This window comes from Rhipicephalus sanguineus, chromosome 9 (genome assembly GCF_013339695.2).
Source record: "Rhipicephalus sanguineus isolate Rsan-2018 chromosome 9, BIME_Rsan_1.4, whole genome shotgun sequence".
NCBI classification, from domain to species: Eukaryota; Metazoa; Arthropoda; class Arachnida; order Ixodida; family Ixodidae; genus Rhipicephalus; species Rhipicephalus sanguineus.
Window position 1 is genome coordinate 140,010,747 of NC_051184.2, and position 19,470 is coordinate 140,030,216.

Consider the following 19,470-nt stretch of genomic DNA (forward strand, 5'->3'; position numbering starts at 1 on the left):
TATTTGACTCGGAGCAAGTCGACAGTAATCGCAAATTCCCGTGTGACACTGGTATTACACATATACACTAATATTTCTTGCAGACATTATCACACTAGTTTTTGCACATTGTTCGCTTTCACAAACAGGATGAATATTGCACACTCAGTGCTGCAGATATCAGCCTAGGCCCCATACTCTCGGATCGGATGTTTCGATGTTTCTGCAGTTCAGCTGTGGCTACTGCATTGTTGTATCTACATGAGCAAGTCTGTAGTTCGCAGAGCCCCGTTTATACGCAAATGTAGGGTGGGGTGGGGTCACTTTCACTGTTCTGCGTTTTCCAGCATGTCATCCGTATTTTCTAGACCAAATGCCATGAACACAAGCCAGTCTGAATAGGATTCACTACTCATGCATTTTATCTGAATGGTACTACTCACTTCGCAAAAAAAAACAAACAAAAAAAACATTACGAATGTGTCTGGAGCTTGAATTTCATTTTAACAGAAGGAAAGATAAGTGAAAGAAACCGAGCAGGGGTCATTAGTCAAGATCGACCTCTCAATTAGATAATTTCAATATTCTAGCATTGTGTTAAGCTGAAATATTGCCTGAAAAAAATCAAGGGCAAGGCACCTTTGTGAATATGGGCTTTTGTTTTTAACCGCAATGAACTAACAGTTTAAGGCGGGATGAGACTTCCTTTGGTTAAAAAAAATCAATTTTGGGATTTCAAATTACCTGATACTACATTTCTTTATCTTTCAGAGAATATATCACATCTGGGTACTCGCAGTTTCAAAAAGAATTATAGGTTCTTTTTCTTTGACACATTGACAGGTAATGCTCGCGTACCCCTACGTTATTTCTGCGTTTTTCTCAAGAGAACATTTTTGTAGTTTCTGTACCTTTTTCTTGAGAACTAGTGGGCTTAGAAAACAAAAATTTCAACGTGTTAACTAATGGCATTTACATAAGTGGCACTAGCCTATGCGCATTTGTATTTTTAGTATAAAAAATCAGTCATAAGTGGCAATTTTCATAAATCAACAAACGTAAGAAAACATAACAAATCTAGCTTTTGTTGTACGCTCACAATTTTAGTTCCACTTCTGTAAAGCGTTAGTAGCTACCTTTATGCAAAATTGCAATGGTCTGCAATTGGCAGATCTTATTTAAAAAGTACATTAGTAGAAAAACAAACACAAATAAAAAATACTAAACAATTTCAAACCATTTTTGAGCTTTAATGCAACCTGCGTCCACCTTACGATACCTCGCAAATTTTAGTCATAGCTTTCATTACCACTGCTGTACAGCCAAGCTTTGAAACTCACTTTCGAAGTTTCACCCCACCTTAATAAATGAGAATATAATCTGAGTTTCACTATGAAATTCCCACTGTTCCACAACTTAACCATGAACTTATCAAACAGAAGTAATGTTCAAAACACACAACGCGCACATAAATGTAAAGAAACGCTCAACAGAAGAGACACAATACAAATAGTCATAGTACCAGTTCTTATATCAGCAAAATACAGTAAAAAATGTTAAACGGGCAGGGAAATACTCAGACAACTGCTTAATACAAACATAATAGTGATAAACCCGATCTGTCCTTCAACAGAAAATGTGATAGCCACTCCGACACAGCGGAACGAAGCATGTTTTCTGCCTGCCCTGATGCTTCTCCCGTTGCATCATTACTCTTTGCAGTTCTCATTTACTCGTGCGTACACAAAGGACAGCGCAAACACGATGAAAGCAGCGCAGACGTCACCAAGATAAATTCGGACACGAGGAACTAAAGCTGCGGAGGCCAAACCGGCGCGCGGCCTACACCTTTGCGACAAGCGTCGCCGCCTGCCGGCGAAAGTTGGAAGGCATCACCGGCCCTGCCACCTCCTCCCATAGGAAACCCCCTACGCTCAGCACACTAGCCAGTATATTCTAGGCACTATAACGGGACGGTGACACGTGTGCCAGCAGGCTCAGAAAAAAATGCCCCCACCTCCCCGAAGGGAATCGTGAGGAAATGCGAATGCATTTCTTGCGCCGAGAGTACACGGCGCAGTAATTTTAATGGCGTAAATTAATGACGAGACGAGGATTTGTACCGTAACCATTTATATACACATTCATCAGCACCTGTTTGTGTTGTCATTGTACCTGACGGCCATAATCTCAGCCTTGTGGTCGCGGTTGGCGTTTCACAGCGGCGTCTCGAGCACACATTTCTTCTTGAGAGGCGCCCAGCCAGCGGACGGGAGAGTGGGGCGTAGGGAAGAGAGAGAGCGAACGGCGAGAGGAGGAGCGGCGAAGCACTGCACCCAGTGCCACCTAGAAGAGCGGTGCGGAGCCGGCGCGCGCAAACCGCGGTGAGGAGGCGGAGCGCGCGCAGTCACGTGGGGTGTGACGTCGCTGCGCCGTTGCTACAGACGCTCCTCCCCGCTCCTCGCGCCGTTGCTATGGGACGGCGGATTCAGGGTCGCTTATAAAGTGCATTCGCACTTAAAAAAAAACGCGCCGCTGCTACGACCGTCCCATTCGGCGCGTTTCCAATACAACTTTAATTTTGTCAACGCTTTAGCACACTGCCAGGTGGCGTCTTTAGCCCAAGCCTCGTTCATAGCATCCATCAATAACGAAAAATAGCTCTCCAACGCTCGCCTGACTGTCGCACCGCGTTCCGCGCTCGCCCTATGAAAAGTAAGAGCGAGGCTAGGAGGGAGACACGACGCGCGTTGCGTTTCTCTTCGCATTTCACGACGCTTCGAAGGAACGCATATCGAGTATCAGTGATTATTATGTGCTTGTTGTTGCCATCTTTGTGCGGGATTCACCATATGCAGTGTCCACGTAAAATCTTCAGCTACCGCAAGGGTTAAATCGTGATCATGGGTGTTGTCGTCGGTACGGAGGCGTGCCACTAGGCGTCAACGTCAGTGCGATGCGTCCACATCAAGCGGTGCTACATCTGTAGAACAACAGTAGACATTGTGCAAGCTCTCATATACCAATGCACTATAAACAATGAACTACTTCAGTGACGACACGTTTTTAAAGGCAGCCACGGTACCAGAGACACAATTGCTCCTCAAGTGCCTACTATGGTTGGCGAACTGTCTAACTTGTATGTGAAGTGTGCTTTTCGGGTGTGCTGTTGCTTTCTTTTTCTTTTCGTTGTCCGTTTCTCTTTTCTTATTCTGTTATTTTCGTGCCTTACATAAGGAAGTGTCTGGTACAGAAACAAATTAGTTTCTAGTACGCACTTCTTCCTGTCTGTTTCTGTTTTCTTCTCCTCCTTACGTCAGTCCTTCAGGGGCGTAGGCAGAAATTTTTTTTCGGGTGTAGAACCTCCTTGATCTGAAGTGGGGGCCAAGCAGGCAGATGTGCTCGGGTGTCATTTTTTGCTCTGTAAGCCATGGAAAAAAGAAAACGCCAGGCCTGCGCGGAAAGCGCAGCACAGTCACAGCGAAAGCTCAAAGAGCGGCATTTCCAGTTATAAACTCTCTTGTGGCTACTAATACAACTACAGTAGCAACGTACCCACTACACCAAAATCATAATTTTTGTGAAGTTGGGAAGCACCCATCACGACATTACTCGTCATTCTTTGGAAAAGCGAGGTACCATCTGTAAGGCATTATGTGCAGTTTCTTGATGCGACGGCTGACGACGATGAAGAATTATGACTGAGCCTTTTGTAATGGGTTGGAAGCTTTAATTGACCCATTAGTTACGTAATTCGCATTGTGTGACACCCGGTCGTTATTTCACTCTCTCACCACGCTTTATAACACACGCTAACGTGAGAAAGAGATAGAGAGAGGGAATTAACTTTATTGAGACCCTGAGGAAATGGATCATGGGAGCCTTATGGGCTTCCTTGGCAACCAATAGAAGTGCACTTGCGAGGAACCTACTAAGCTATCAATCATAATTTTTGTGAAGGAATGAACAGCCACTACGCAATTTTTCGTCATTCTGCACAGAACCGTGGTACCTGCTAAACACCTGTAAGGCATTATGTGTACTTTGTTGATGCTGTGGCTAATGACGATGAAGAATTATGGCAGAGCCCTTTGTAATGGGTTGGAAGCATTCAACAACTCACTCGTTGCACATTTCGCATTGTGTCACGCCTGGTTACAGAATTCGCGTTGTGTGACGCTTCGTTGTTATTTTGCTCTTCTACCACGCTACATTAGATATTTTATTGTGGCTCCTTCCCGACATGAAGCCGGTATAGGGTCTTTTTGCAAAGCAGTTTCAACCACCGGCATAGTTGTTGTTACACATGCCAAAGTTTTAAGATGTAGTCAGCTAACAGCTGGTGGTGTATCTCTGTACTTTTCCCTGGTTTACGATTAGTGTATGAAAATACTTTGTGAGGCAATAAAGAAAAAAAAAAGGCATGGCTCTGAGGTAGAATACTGGGCTCCCACGCAGAGGGCCCAGGTTCGAACCTCGTTCCATCCTGTAAAATTTTTGCTCATTTCGTTTTTTTGTTGTTATTTCGAGCGATATTGTTTACGGACACCGGCGGCAGCGGCGGACAGCTACGGCACCAAAAACGGCCCTTGTGATCTCATAGCAGCTTTCGCTGTAAAACATTTCGGGAAGGGGGGGAGGGGGCAGGGGCTCGGTGTGTCACCCCCTGGCTACGCTAGTGCAGTCTTCGGCAGAGTGAAGAGTTATGAAGCTCCAGCTATGACAATAACGTCTTCAAGAACTAGCAAGATCTTTCTGGCTGCTCTCTTCTTTAGTTATTTTTATTTTCTGGTTGGTCGAGACTGTGTAGCTCGATATCCGCGGCTGCTTACCAGTCTATCACTTGTTACTCCCCAGAGCTGGCTAGGGAGAGCAAACAAATATGAATGTGCCATTGAATTCTATATGACTCCTCTATAACAGCACTATTTCTTTGTTTTCTCGCGGGTGCCTGCAGCTATACAGGCTTGCTGAACGGCCTACACCAGGTAAGGCAAAGTCAGTGTGCAAGCAGTTCCGAGTACCTGCGTTTATAAAGATCGACCTAGAAAAATGCTTCTTAGAACCACAAAGAACGTCGAATGACTACATTGCACCTTTGATCCACGCGTTCAAGCATTCTCGAAATTGAGTATTTCTTCTGTATTGCCATCGCGAGAAAATAAGTCCCATTAGTAAGCACAAGCGGTCCGAAATTGAAGATGGACAATCTTCACGTCCTGCCAAGAGAAAACAATGACATGAGTGCAATGGCAGTAGGTATTCCTTGGGACGCTATTTCTGTGTCTTCTCGATGGCAACACGCCTGCGAGTCACAGCAGCGGTCACAATAAGTGCCGCTTCATTATACCAATGAATAAGAAAGACATCATGGCTGAGAGCGTGCAGCTTTCGTGAGACGAGCTGGTTCCCAATTGTGCGGAGATGTCACCACAGAGTCTCTTTATTCATTGCGTTCGCTTGTTCGACGTTACCAAGATTCCTGCTTTATGGGAAATCAAAGCAGGAATGAAAAACGAGGAGCCCTTCCACTATCGGGAAAAGGGGTCAAGCGAAGCTTGGCGTGTGCATGCGTGGCCTACTATTTTATTTTCTTTCTATTGCTTTCGGCAATGCTGTCTCCCAACTTTTTCCTTCCTCCATGACGGGAATTACACTTTCGCCCCTGTGCTTAGGAGGGCAGCACTTCTGTTGCTACAGGCCACAACGGCGACTACGCGTGAAACAATGAATGCAACAATGAAATTCACGTGGCAGGGTGAAACGACAAGTGACTTCAATAAAAGGTGAGACTGCCATATTAGAAACTGGTGATCGCCGTAAAGGAGGCTATCGAGAGAGCATCAGTTATCGGGAAACGGGACACACAAATACGCATGTATCCGGCACACATTCGAGGGACTCATTGGTGTACGCCCGCATTTCCGTACACTCGCCGGCGCCGCGTTTATTGCGAGCTATGCCGACGGCGTCACAGAAAGCTCTAACTCATATACGCTTCACTTAAAAACAAAACCTAGCCGGTGCGCAGGTAATTGTTTGCATACTTCATCGCCATGGTGACAACAGCAACAAGCAGCGCGCATATGAAGATATCATGGATTATATTCCCCATAAAAATATAGGTCAATTGCTAACAGCTTTACTTTCTCGTGCAAAGGGAATTCGCCGGAAAATAAGGATGGGCTGGAGTGCATGCGGCCTGCATTCACAAATCATGGCTTGCAAATTACTGCGGCCCTAAAGCAGAAAGTGTAGAAACACTGCATTCTACCAGTGGACTTCTACCAAAACTTGGAGGATAACAAATTCGAGACGAAACAAAGGACCGTGCACGTGTGACTAAATAAAAAAAAGTGTTTAGTAAGAGTGTGCAAATATTCGAAAATTTCGAATAACCAATCGAATAGCGCTCTATTCGATTCGGTAATCGTATCCGACATTCGAAATACCGGATATTTAACACTACAGTGTTTTATGCCGGGGTCAACCACAGCTCCATTGACATATTTCCGTCACGGATATGAAGTCACAAAATATTGTCAAAGAAAAAAAAAATTGGTCAAAGAAAAAAAACTAGACGAAAAAAAAAATTGGCTGATTCCACGTACCGTGGGAATCGATCTTATGCGAAGTATGAATGAATGAAACCACGTTTATTCCACTTTGAAATGCGCCGAAGGCGCTGCGGTGGAAAAGAGGGGGGGGGGGCTATTAGGGTAGAAGGAAGTGGTAGAGCTGCCTCCGCTTTATTAAATGTGAAGTATGCGCGGGATGGTGACAGTGGCGTAATTTTTCACATTGATCGAAACGTTACGGAATGACGCTAGAGAAATATGGAAGTGGCATACGCACACTCATATGCTGAAGAGTCGTATATCTATTATATAACCAGTTGTTTACAGTTGCGTAACGATGGCAACAGCAACATTGGTATTGCCACCACCAGACGCGGTAAGCTGATATAAGGAGTGAAAGCTGGGCTAGTTGGTGACCGTATACTTGGTGACCGTAGTTGGTGACCATAAAAACCACAGCGCTGTGGTTTGTGGTTCTTTTCTCTTCGTCCTCGTCGTCGTTGCGCTGTTTCAAGAATGTACAAGTAAGCTGATATGTAGGGCTTATATTGCAGTAAAACTGAGAGCTGGGCGAGTTGGTATGAATTCATATTGAAACTTTTTTAGCGCGCACAAAAGACGGAGGACACAGAAAGAAGGTACAAAACGAAGGTACAAAACGAGCGTACAAAAAGCGCTCGTTTTGTACCTTCTTTCTGTGTCCTCCGTCTTTTGTGCGCGCTAAAAAAGTTTCAATAGGGCTTATATTCTTCAATGCTGGATAGCGCGAATCCGAACTGGACAAAAAAAAAAAACGCAGATGCACAAGACAGGCCCTACTCGCAACTAAGCTTCATTCAGGAAAGTGTCCCTACATATATACACAGCCGAGTGGCACGCGCAGGCGCACTGCACGTACGTCGCAATCACAATTACGGTTTTGATGCTTTTACTTGTCCGTTATGACGGAGAACGCGCGCACGTTTCACGTAGCCGTGTGTATGTGTAGAAGGGATTCTTCACAGTTCTTGATTAAGGTCATCATCACCGTGACAGCAGCTGTGCCGGACTTGTTAATCGAATCCGTTCGTGATCGCGGCTATGAGGAGTCTAAGTGTAGTGAACTACGAGGCTGGTGACTGCAGCTGGTGGAAATCCTCGATGTCTCTTACGGTGAAATGATCTATGATGCCTCCTGTCGTGGACGTGGCAGCTATGTCTCTTGATGCCCTCTCCACATCCAATCCGTCTTTCACACAGTACAAGGACCACGCATTGTTGGATCTTGATAAATCACTGTTGAAGTCACCGGTAATGATGAGAGGCCTGGGTCTCTCAGCTGATTTATTGTAGGAAGCATCGACGTCGCTTTTTGCGTAATCCACGTGGTCCACGTGGACGCGTGAATGATAGTTGATCGTCTTCCTGGGATGTTTTGTCTTCAGTTTCCTCACTTTTTTGCGTCCGCCGCGGTGGTGTAGCGGTTAAGGCGCTTGGCTGCTGTCCGAAGGTCACGGGTTCGATCCCGGACTTGGCGGTCTGAATTCGATGGAGGCAAAATGTTATATGCCCGTGTTCTGTGCGATGTCGGTACGCGTTGAAAAATACCCTTCATGAGCTCAGTTAATGAATGCATCACAAAGGACAGCGATGAAGCTGCTTTCCGCAACACATGTGGGATGACAGTTGAATCCTTCCTAGAACTTTTCCTTTTTTATTTACAGAACACGTACGTAGGATTCTGTGATGGAACTTAGATACATGCCATGGGGGTGTGCATTGGTTCTAAGGTGGCTCCTATCCTCAGCAGCATTTGTCTGGGAAGTATTGACAGAGAGCTCAAAAATGATTTAGAAGGTATTACAAGATATACAGGTATGTTGATGACTATTTGATATTGGGCAGACAAGAGGACAAGGAAGGGTACAAGAATAGCGTGGTTGATGCCTTCAATTCTCGGGGAAAAGGCTTGACATTTACGTCTGAAGTACCTGTAGACAGCAAATTGCAGTTTCTTGATATCAAGTTAGAATTTCAACCAGGGCTTGTGTGCTGGCAGTTCTCGCCTAGAGCGGGGAAGCCGCTTTTGAATTATACATCTAATCATTGCAGAACTGTTAAGAATGGCATTGTCATGTCTTGTTTCATATCAGCGTTAAGAAAGTCATGTTTTTATACTTTGAACACCGTGTTTTTACAGCAAGTTGATCGCTTGCGGGAAGCCGGGTATCCAAACACCATTCTTCAGGCTTCATGCACTAGGCTAATGGAGAAATTAAAACAGCAAGATGACTTAAGCGGTGCTAATCTCAGAAAAAAATGAACCATTTTCTAAGGTTTCAGTTATTCCGTATGTGCACGGCGTATCACACAGACTTAAAAAGGTAGCCGAATATTACGGAGTGAAGGTGGTGTTTTTAGCCCATAACAAAGTAGGAAATGTGTGTGCCAACGTGAAAAAGATGTTATAATGCAAGGAACGAACAAAAGAAGAATGCAATATCAAACATCCGAGCAAGAGCCAGTTTGTGGAATGCGCGACTAATGCTGTGTATAACATTCCTTTGACGTGTGGCCATGCGTACGTAGGGCAGAGTGGACGTTGCTGTAACACTAGGCTAAGGGAGCATTTTTCCAGCCTGAGAGGTCGCCCTAGTACGCATATGGCCATGCACTGTAAAAAATGTGGGTGCATACCTCAGCCTGGAGATGCTGGCATTATGTTCAAACATCGGAACAAGACTGCGAGGGAAATCGTTGAGGCGCTTTGGATTGATAGTTTGCATTATTAGATAAGGAGATTTCGCTGCTGTCTGCATATCTTTATTGACGTTCTCTTTTCTTTTTGTCGATGTAGGTGCCTTTGATGTTTTTTTTCGTGTGCGCGTATGTGTGTGTGGACGCGGTGATCTCGCGAATTGCGGTCTAGAGTGATTGTTATATGCTCGGATGATGTGTCCTCTCTGGCGGAAGCGCGCAGATCACGTTGGGCTTTTAAGGCGGCGGTTCCACTACCACCATCTTGCCAATAGTTCGAAAAAATCACAGCATATCCACGGAGTGAATGATGATGAGTGGGCGAAGCTGCGGAGGTTCATCGGTAAACCGTGAATCTTCCGTGAATTGTGCCCAGTACATCATCACCGACGTGAGATCGGGCGCGTTTATACTAAAGGTTCGATGAGTTATGACGACTTGCAGCTCACTTTCATTTTACATGTACGCTGTGAATTTTCATTGTTTAGAAAACCATTGCTTAGAAAACATCTGGCATCTTTCGTTAAGGGTGTATCCACACGACGGACCGAATCCGTCTTTTCCGCCGCGGACGGCGCATCACGTGACCCCGCGTCACGGATTTGTTCCATCCGTGCCTCGTCCGCGGACGTCGCGGACGGAAAATGCCAAGCTCTTTTTCGCATTCGGATTCGCGCGGAATAACACAACAGATTTAGCCGAAGGTGCCATTATCGGTCTGGCAACAAGCGCTGCTTTTTCTTTTTCTCGTATGGAACTCCATTAGTAACTCCATCTTCAACTTAAAAGAAACTCTGCGCCATAGACGGAAACATAAAAACCTTCAATACTTTTGCTAGCGATGAATGTGTTTTCGACTTTCAGACTGCTCGCGCCATCTAGAGAAAAAAAGAACAAGCAAGCATTCGCACATTATTATAACCTCTGAGATTTGGTAGCTATCGCAGATCACCGAGCTCATGTTCTGCCAATAGAGGTACTCGCTAAGCCTACAGCTCTCAGAAAACGAGTACGGCGCTTAGAAACAGTACCGAATTGTCTTGAATACGTTGCCGGCGAAGCTTGAGGACACAAACCTAAAGCCGACACAATCGTCAGTTTGGGACTAACAGCCCACGCAATGCGCGACGAAGAGCTTAAAGATTCGAAGCGGGCAGCTCTCGCTTCAGACAGTGCCGCCATGTTTTTTTGCTGCGGCGCGTCCGTCTACTCGCTTCATCCGTCGTCTGGATGTGCTTCGCAGCCGGACGGGCGGCGCAACAATCGTCCGCGGACGAGATTTCCGCGGATAAGTCCGTCGTGTGGATACACGCTAAGCAGCTGGCGTCTTTTCGTTTTGCTTTAGAAACATCTGGCGTTCTTTCGTTTTGCTTTTACAAAACATCTGGCGTCTTTTGTTGGTTTATTTAATCAATCAACGGCGTTTTGAACAAAATTTTTATTGTTTAATCACGCACAGGAGAAATCTCACCAGGCACTACCTTGGAGGTAAAGAATGGCTACTAATGGGAATGACAGACAGAAGAAGTCGGCTTTTAGCTAACGCTGCGAATTTTTTATTGTTCAACAACGCACAGGAAAAATCTCCCACCGGCACCACCTTCCAGGTCAAAGCGTAAGACTGGTTACATACTACGCTACGCCTACGAGGGACGAACGGGTGCCGCTATAAGGAGCTTCGCCCCTAAAACGATAACAGACGACGCCACTCATCCACGTTTGCAGAAAGCGAGAAAATTGCTCGCGCAAGTATGGTCAGCGTCGCCTCGCGCGTGTTTTATATGTTATATGTCGCGCTAGGTGACGGAAATCGGCCGACAAAAAGCAAGGAGCACAAACGCGGACGGCGTCTTTCACCTACAATCGGGGCCAACTGTTGGCGTCGTTTCAACGACATGACGATAAGTGCCCCAGTGACAGCTGGTAGACTGAAACCGGCGTCGTTTCGCTCAAGTGTTTTCGCAAATACACAAACGATCTTGTCTTTCTCACATACGTCCATGGAATAACGATTGAACATAACATGAACCAAACGCTTCGAAGCGTATGAATGCACTGGCACGGCCGCTGGACAAAAACAAGGTCGTGGCACTGGCACTGGCATGGCCGCTAACCTTCTTTTTGATGTGGCGACTATAGTTTTCTAGTTCCCTATAGTGGCGTTACAGATACGAAATTGTAAACAGTACGTTATCTAGGTTACCGAAAAGGTAACACGTTACCGGTAACGGCGTTACACTGAAGTACGGTTAGTGACGCCTCGCGCGTCTCCTGCGTGCCGCGCGAGGCAGCGGGAATCGACCGATGAAAAGCAAGGAGCATAAACGCTGACGGCGTCTTTCACCCACAATCGGCCTAGGGTTGGCGTCGTTTGAAGGACACGACCAAAGACAATTGACAGTTGGCGGACTTTTTTTTGTTTTGAAGGATAGCCTTGCCAGGCATTCGAAAACTTATTACGGGCACCAGTAATTCGCGAAAAAAACGAAACACCACTTCCCTAAACAGCCGAATTTAATGTAGACGTAAGCGCGAAAGCTAGGGCGTGGAAAAGCAAAAAGGCTGCATGATACTGCCCTAAATGTCACTCGCTCCATGCATGCCCCCTCCCTTTGAATCATTCTTTTTCGTACTGTATTTTGACGTCACAGCCACGTGTACACGGAGGATGGGCTGATACTGAATTCATGTTTGGCGGCATCCTTTTTTTTTTTGGCTTGCCATTGTTACGGTTTGATGGAAAGCAGTGAATGAGACAATGAAAAACGTAAGCCATATAGCAGTATGAGAAGCACTTCAAGATTACTTTATTCATTTCGCCGATGTTTTCGTGCGGGCGTTATCTTATCAAAGCCTTTGTTGAAAAATGGAAAAGCTCTTGCTTTGACGGACACATCGAGCAAATAAATGGTATATACACACACACACACACACAAACACACACACACACACACACCACACGCATATATATATATATATATATATATATATATATATATATATATATATATATATATATATATATATATATATATATATGTATATATATATATACAAATAAATAATAGTCTTTATTTTTCCCATGCAAAAAAGGGGGGGGAAAGGACCACAGACCAAAAGCTACAAAACTGTAGCTTGAGTGCGCCTGAGGCCCAACATAATACATTCATACAATATACATGGCAGACATACCAAAAACGCAGTCAACAAGTAAAATAATCACACTGTACATAGCGTTGTATGGTTACATACAAGCTAGACCTACAACCTAGATCTACGCAAGTTTCGACAAAAATGAAATGAAATACGCCACTGGTATAGCAGACATACGAAAGCAAAAACAGGAAAACCTATACACTGCAGCTTACAAAATATTTTTTATGTTCTTTAGGTGTCAAGGTGAGTACGTGGCTATGAGCTGTTTCATATGTGGTTAAGAGCGTTGGCAAGAGAAATTGCAGAGTTTGGTTTCCGTAGTTAGTTCTCACGCGAGGAACAGTATACTTATCAGTACTTCTAGTGCAAACAGCTTTGTCTTTTAAGGTTAAATTAGCTAAAGATATGAAAAACTCGTTGAGGCGGGTGGTGAAAATCTAAAGTGATACAGTAGCCGATGTTCAAAAGTTGTGGTAAGGCGAATAATATTATATTTAACAAAGAACTCTCTAGTGTGTGCTCTGTAACTAACGCCAGCAACATGCCTCACGGCTTTCTTTTGTAATACCAATAGTCTGTTTAGGTTAGTTTGTGATGTCGTGCCCCAAACCAAATGACAATAATTAATGTGCGATTGAAAGACGGCATGATAGATTCTTAGTTTTAAGCGGGTAGGGAAATCAAATCGACATCTGGAAAGGAAACCAACTGACTGATGCAACTTCTTTTTCAATGTACGCTACGTGATTTGTCCATCTCAATAACGAGTCAAAAACTACTCCAAGTGACTTAAAAGAGTCTATTATACCTATTTGATTTTCGTAAAGCACTGAATATATATATATATATATATATATATATTATATATATATATATATATATATATATATATATATATATATATATATATATATATATGTATATATATATATATATATGTATATATATATATATATATATATATATATATATATATATATATATATATCTATAGTGTAGCCTGAGGGCAAGATAATGACAAACACTGCAACATAAAGGCGCTCGCTGACACGCGCACGCGAACACTACAAACACCCGCATGAATGCAATGCGACGTTTCAACGTAAATATGGAATGCAGTGTTCATTCAGTTCCAGAAGTTGTACTTGTTGCTTTCAATTGAGCAGCGTAGTTTCTAAGGAATACGTGAAGACTCTCCCTTGCATGGCATTCAAGAGCATTATTCGGAAGAGACGCGAAGCATCCTACTTGCACTGCACTGACAAGCGTGATTCGTAAGGCACACATCAACAGTCCTCCTGGCACCGCAACGAGCAGTAATATTCATAAGACATATGCGAACTTGTTCCATTGGATAACATGGAATAATAAAATGTGTAAGTGCACTTACTCTTCAAAACGTGTCTGTATGGAAGTAATGTCGACATCCAAACACTAGCTCAGTTGTTGGAGGGGCCCTACAGTACGGCACATGGAAATGGCTGTTTCTTGTAGCAAACTTGTCATTTCTTTCTCATCAGCGTGGCGGATATTGGGCACTAAATAAAGGCGTGAAGGGAATATTGTGGCTTGCGTTCCGCTTTATACCACCGCAAGCATGCATGGTTACGTGCCTGTTTATTCCTTCTCTTTCCTTGCTTTTTCCGCCTTTGATGCCGCGTCATTCTTCGTTTTTTTCTTTAGCCTCAATAGCAAGTCTGTTCCATTCTGGACGGCGGACGTCCATGGATCGTGCAAGTCTCAAGTCGACTATTTCTGGAAGGACACAGTCTTTCTAGAAGCGAAGAAGAAATTGTTACATTTTGCCCCGCCACGGTGGTCTAGTGGTTATGGCGCTCGACTGCTGACCCGAAGGTCGCGGGATCGAATCCCGGCCGCGGCGGCTGCATTTTCGATGAAGGCGAAAATGTTTGAGGCCCGTGTACTTAGATTTAGGTGCACGTTAAAGAACCCCAGGTGGTCGAAATTTCCGGAGCCCTTCACTACGGCGTCTCTCATAATCATATCTTGGTTTTGGGACGTTAAACCCCAGATATTATTATTATTAAATTGTTACATTTTTGTTTTCCAAAAAGCATCATCCCTGTGTATTTCTTGCACGTGTATTCCTTTCGTGGTGTACACTACAAAGTCGCACATGATCCGTCTGGTGATATGCAGCTGGCCCTGAACTTGATAACAATACCTGTACGATCTTGAAAGGACAGGAGCGCCGTCTTTTTGCTTCTTCGTCAAAAACTTTCGTGCTGCTTCCATTGGTTCATCTTCCTTGTACCTGAAGGGACATTTTACTTCCACAATGCGGTCTGTGCCAACCAGTCCGTCCGGGAAAGCTGCCAGAAACCCGTGTTCCAAGTCAACGAAAAGACCGCAAGGCTGCACAACCGTCCCTTTCTCTGAAGCATACAGTTGAAGTGCAACACTTTCGTGTTGCTTCCCATGCTCTGTGGCGGCTGTTGCGAAGCCTTTAGGATGAAGGAGCCTCCTCACTAGCGCATCACAAGGTGTGCTGTCCTTCCTTGTGCAAACAGCTTGAAAATCAGACGCGGTGAGGCGAAGCCTTCTTTGTTCGTGCCATTCATGATTGCTAGCCTGGCCACGCATTTCTTCTTCGATCCTTGCTTGCCGGTTTTCATCCACTTGTAGATCGAGCAGCTGCTTTTCTGAGTTTGCAGAAAGTAAGGCAGCTGACATATCTGGCTTTTGACATTTTGGCCCATACTGCGGTGCCGAATCGCTTAGTGCTTGATTACTGTAAGTTCGCTCACGACAGCCCGACTCCTGAAGCAGCCGCCTTTTGCGCGATATCGCCTGCCTTTTCATATTTAGTCGCTTCTGCGTGTATTTCTTCAGGATCGCGGCTCCACTTGCGCAAGTGACACCCTCGCTAGCTTTAGCGTGCCACTCGGGTCTTAGTTGAAAATGAAGACCTGCACCTTGACAGCGATGCTCATAAGAACCCCTCTGGCAACGATTGATCTGCTTTCCTCCTGCAAACTTGGCCACGAGAGACATTATGGCTTCAGCGAGATTGCTGGTGTCATCTGTTATTAGACGGTCGGCTTTGTCTGCGATGATGTTGGCTGCAGACATAAGCTTCACTTGTTGTATTACAGCGAAAGCTGTTATGAGATCATTTCTCCGGCCGTTTTTGGCGCCGTAGTTGTCCGCCGCCGCCGCCGGTGTCCGTAACCAGTATCGCTCGAAATAAGAAAAAAAAAACTAAATAAGAAAAAATTCCAGGATGGAACGAGGTTCGAACCTGGGCTTTCTGCGTGGGAGCCCAGTATTCAACCTCTGAGCCATGCCGGTGCTTGAAACTGCTTTGCAAAAAGGTCCTATACATGCTTCATGTCGCGAAGGAACCACATTAGCATATGCAATATAGCGTGGTAGAAGATTAAAATAAGCACCAAGCGTCGCACAACGCGAATTCTGTAACCAGGCGTCACACAATTGCGAATTGCGCAACGAGTAGGTTGTTGAATGCTTCCAACCCATTACAAAAGGGCTCTGCCATAATTCTTCATCGTCATCAGGCGCAGAATCAACAAATTGCGCATAATCCCTTACATGCGTTTAGCAGGTACCAACGCTCTCTGTAGAATGACGAAAAATGGCACAGTGCCTACTGCCCTACTTCTCAAAAATTACAATGATTTATAGCGTAGTGGGTTCCTCGCAAGTGCACTTCTGTTGGTTGCCAAGGAAGCCCATAAGGCTCCCATGATCCATTTCCTCAGAGTCTCAATAAAGTCAATTCTCTCTCTCTCTCTCTCTCGCTCTACGTTTCTCCGGTTAAAGTGTGTTATAAAGCGTGGTGGGACAGTTAAATAACGACCGGCCGTCACACAATATGCATTACGTAACTAGTGGGTCGTTTAAAGCTTCCAACCTATTACAAAGGGTGCAATCATAATTATTCATCGTCATCAACCGCCGCATCAACAAACTGCACATAATCGCTTACATATGGTACCTCGCTTCTCCGCAGAACAACGAATAATGTCGTGCTGGGTGCTTCCCAACTTCCCAAAAATTACGCTTTGTGGCGTAGTGGGTACGTTGCTAATGTACCTGTATTAGTAGCCACAGGAGAGTTTATAACGGTCTCCAGAAATGCCGCTCTTCCAGCTTTCGCTGTGACTGTGCTGCGCTTTCCGCGCAGGCCTGGCGTTTTTTTTAGGAAGTCCGTCGTACAGGTTGTCTCCTTTGCTTCCATTACAAAAGTAGCTTCTACAACCATCGTGACTTCCAAACACATGAAGCGGTCCATTCCTGATGTCTGAAGCTAGCTCTTGAATAAGCCTTGCCTTTTCTTTGTTGAGGTCTTGCTCGCTGCCTTCAAAATCGCGCAGAATTTTGGCGTAGTGGCTCACAGCCTTTCGTGCACCCTTCTTGATTCGCTTGATTCTGGGACCCGACAGTAGCGAGCGAGTGCCTTTGCCTTCTTTAGCGATGCTATAAAGCCGAGATGTGTAGCACCTGACTACATGATTGGCGCACTCGTTTTTCTTTATGAATCGACCGTAGTCTACCCTTGTCTGAAGTTGGTAATACACCGAGCAGTCTCCATCACCTATGAGAGTGCGATACTGCACGCCATGCATTTCAGTGCTCCTTTGGAATCCTTCAACAAGAATGTCGGCCTCTATGGCGCCAGAGCTTTGATCCCAGTTTCTGTAGCATGACTGCTCTTTTCTCTCGCCTTTCTTGGCATAGTACTCGCAAGTGCTACACAGCTTGTTCCTCACACCCAAGTAGAGCAGCTTTGTGTGCGTTTTCCTACGATGACAGCCACACCCGAGTTGGCAGAGTACCTGTGGCCATGACTCCTATGGGACCAGCCGCCGTCCACAACTACGGTGATACATGGGGTGGTGCCATCCTCGTAGAAATCTCCTGCAGCCTCTGCCAGCATTTTTTTCTTCTTCGCCGGCCTCAGTCATCTCTTTTATGATGGTCCCCTTCCACATCTGAAAAGAAACATATGAAGACGTGGGAGCTTTCAGCAACATTTCAAGTTACTTTTTATGGCGACATTCACCTCTGAGTGGCACATTTTTTCGGGCGCTATAACAGTTGCATTAGGGTGTCATTTCCGATAAAAAAATATTCATCAGTAAGGGGTGCCTTTGTACCCGTGCGTAATTTAGAGGCAGAAAATAACACCGGCACAGTGCATGAAATGAAAAGCTATTCGCGACTACGAAGCGCAAATGCAGCGCTTTGCGCGCATAATGAAGCCGCAATGTTGACATATACTCAATCGCGACACGTCAGAGCTTGCCCATTTGCGTAAGTACTAAAGCTAACGGCATCGCAAGATTGTTGTCTAGATAAAGCAGTTGTGCTCCTAGGCTAATTTTCCACAGTTCGCTCGATGCCCATGGCGGAAATATGGGCACAGGCGCAAGTATGCAGTTTGGCACATGGTCACAGACCACTTTTTGTTCAAGCGAAACTTGTATTGACTGACCTATGTAGCTTGCGTTACTAAAACCCTTCCTCGGCTACGTGCGGCTCGCACCAATGAAATATTACATTGAACGCAATAAATTTCCTTTACGAAGTGGGGTGGGACCACGGTTCCCCGCGGGTTGAAAGCGAGTGCCCTGAACCCTAGGCAAGAAAACGTGCTTGCTCGAAGTGAAGTAAGCGTGTTCTACCAAGGAAGCGAAAAACAGTTGGGAAGTAGTATACTAGTTGTGGGCGTTGTTTGCAATATTATGTGTAGGCGGACTAAAGGCGACAATGCTGTACACTGCGTTATGTCAATATCAGAAATGACACATTTCAGAAACATTGAAACTTCGAGAAAATTGAAATGGTAAACTTCGCTTCCGTATTTGCGTGACATTTCCTTCACTGCGCTGTTCTACATGATAACGAACGCTGAAAAGAGCATGGCAGAATCGACGCCGGCTCCACCCGCAGACAGCGTTCTGTTCTCACGAGCTGTGGGGCAGACTATCCGCGACAGCATTTCATACCTGCATCATGAAACTGCACGACTGGATTTTTCTGGACAAGGTTCGGAAGCACTGAAGTCAAGGGTCCATAAATGCCGTCTGGTCGTAATGAAAACCTAAGTGAAGTTTGAAAAGTGACGACTGAAACATTTTACGTTGATGTTTCCTAAATATGCGGGGCCATCCCCCCACCCTCGGGCATTGTTCGCCGTCTTCTGTGCCGAGATTTGAATATGTATGCCCCTTATTCTCTGGATTTGAATTTGATATTTTACCGAAATGGACAAGCGGATCACTGCCACTGCGACTAGATCGTCCTAAAAAGTAATAGGAAAGGTTGGGCTTGCGGATACTACCTGGTAAGTCGAAACGCTCAGAGAATAACCAAAGCCCTAGCACCGTATCTGCGTGTTTGATTGGTGCATTCAGCTATATAACATTAAATAATGAGTCTCTTACCTTACCAATGCTTTCCTCTCGGCGCAGAAATGCCTCCTTTGCTCATTGTAGGATTTCCATGACGGACATAGCCGCTTCTAGTGAGAGTCCAGAGCCTATGCTCATAATCCCCACACAGCCGCATCATTGACTCTAGTCCATCTTATCCGTTAGAGTGTTGCTCTGCTACAGGGTCAGTGTGACCTTTCCGTTCTCGGCGCATCCATTGCACCTTGAACGTTTACTCGGACCAAAACCCTACTCGGCGCTCTGTCTGAAATTCAAGCATCCTCCATGCGGCTGGTACAACGATGGTGGCCGGTTCTTGTATCGCCTTTATGAATGAGTGACTGAGACAATTCTTCTTCCTGATATGTTCATGCACTCCGATGAAATGCATTTGAAGTACTCGTAATGCTGAGGTTTGGTAACTGCTCGTCCACCCCCAGGCCTTCCCAGTACTGTACGAAAGTTCATCACAGACGCCATCACTCAGTTCAGGGCGCAGAATGGTCAACTCGTCAGAAGCTTGTAACTCTTCAGCTTGCCAAGTTGCTTGCCGCTTTTTTTCTGTAAAAGGAAATAACAGGTTTTTGAAGACTTTTGGTAAG